This window comes from Ursus maritimus, unplaced genomic scaffold (genome assembly GCF_017311325.1).
Source record: "Ursus maritimus isolate PB19 unplaced genomic scaffold, ASM1731132v1 scaffold_2, whole genome shotgun sequence".
NCBI lineage: Eukaryota > Metazoa > Chordata > Mammalia > Carnivora > Ursidae > Ursus > Ursus maritimus.
The window spans coordinates 81,812,422-81,814,086 of record NW_024424452.1 but is presented as its reverse complement, the minus strand read 5'-3'; the positions used below and the strand labels follow the sequence as shown (position 1 = coordinate 81,814,086).

The 1,665-nt window shown below is 40.7% G+C and overlaps 1 non-coding gene across 1 annotated transcript; it reads left to right on the top strand.

The window, feature by feature from the left end:
* Nucleotides 1-605: 605 nt before the first annotated feature.
* LOC121104125 lies at nucleotides 606-712 on the top strand. The gene has a single exon (XR_005836495.1). It is a non-coding gene; the product is annotated as a U6 spliceosomal RNA (small nuclear RNA).
* The last annotated feature ends 953 nt before the right edge of the window (nucleotides 713-1,665 follow it).

Genomic DNA, 1,665 nt, shown 5'->3' with positions numbered 1-1,665 from the left:
CTTTCATGTTGGTGATAATCCCTAGGGTGACCAACCATTTTAGTTTGCCTAGAATTGTTTTGGCTTTAGCACCGGAAGTCCTACTTCCTAGGAAAGCCTCAGTCCTGGAAATCTAGGATGGTTGGACACCTTAGCTCCCTACCTTCCACCTTGTGAATGTTAATAGAAGACCTCTAATACCAAAATTAACCTTACTAAGGGGTGAGCTTGAGAGACAATAACGGGAAGGGGAAGAAATAGGGGGAGGCAATGGGCCTCTGTAGTCTTTGCTTGGGTAGAGGAAGCCACAACCCAAGAGGTACTTTTCACTCTGAATTCGGTAGAAATATAGACTAGCGAGCAATCTTTGAAGTTTGTGATTCTCAGAATTTACTCAGAGAAATTTGAATCATCAATGCAAACAGTGTTTATAATTCCTTATATGTTGGATTCAGAAACTGCTTGCTTTTGGAAAGGAAGATTGTATAAATATTATCTGATTTGATTCCTCTGTAGTCTTCTTGAGTTCACTAAGCCATAGCTGTCAGTAAGTATGTTAAACTAGGTAATATTCAGTTCTGCTGACTTCATACTTTTTATCAGTGATCAAAGCCATATGTCATTTCATGCTCGCTACGGCGGCACATTTACAAAAATTAGAACAACACAGAGAAGATTAGCCTGGCCCCTGCACAAAGATGACACGCAAATTCGTGAAAACCATACGTCATTTCACTATTTTCAAAGTACCTTTATCTTAGAAAAGCACTGGTCAGTCCCACAGCCACCATCACTACAGCTAAAAATAACGCTGCCAAGGTTGTCCTTGGCTGTCAGTAGTCATTGCGAATACGGCACTAATTTTGTTCGGTTGGTGGTGGAGGTTGGGGATGCATAGCAGCAGTATATTTCAACGCAGGGAATGAATTAAGACTGGTAAATTCTGTCTCATCATGCCTGTACAATTTCTCTTTGTAAACTGCTCATTGTTCCATCCTCATTTGCTGCTAGGAGTGAAATGTTACCAGCTGGGACCAATGAGACATAAAATAAAAGTCACCTGGGAGTTTTCCAGGAAATGTTTGCTTTTCTAATAAAAGGGACAGACTTGAAGAAAAGCTTGCTGTCATCCCTTTCTCCTCCTTCCTATCTGGAATATGGATGTGATGCCTGGAACGAAGGCAGCCGCGTCAAGTCCATGAGGCAGTACCCATGATGATGAGGAGCAACGTGCCTATTAAGTCAGAGTGTGAAGGAGAGCAAGAGCTTGAGCTCTTGATGACATGATTAGACCTTCCCAGTGACACTGTGCCTCTGGACTTGTTTAATAAAAATAAATGTTCTTACCATTGAGGCACCTGTTGATGCATGGCCATTTACTTGCAACTAAAAATCAATTTCATGCTGAAAAGCAAGGTAAATAATGCATAGTGATGATACATGACCATGGAAATGGGGACCTATGTTGCCAGACTTGCCATGGGTTTTGGTGGATTTTTTCATTCCGTAGTTCTTTATAACTAAATAGAAAAAGAAAAATACTCTTTTTGTTCCCCTCAGTGCTCAATGATTGCCCAGTTTCAGTATAAACAAAATGTACTCTAATGTGCTCTCACTGCAGTGCTATCAAGGGATGAGACATGTAATTCCATACGATGCCATACTAAAATCCTTTTGTGTACCTTA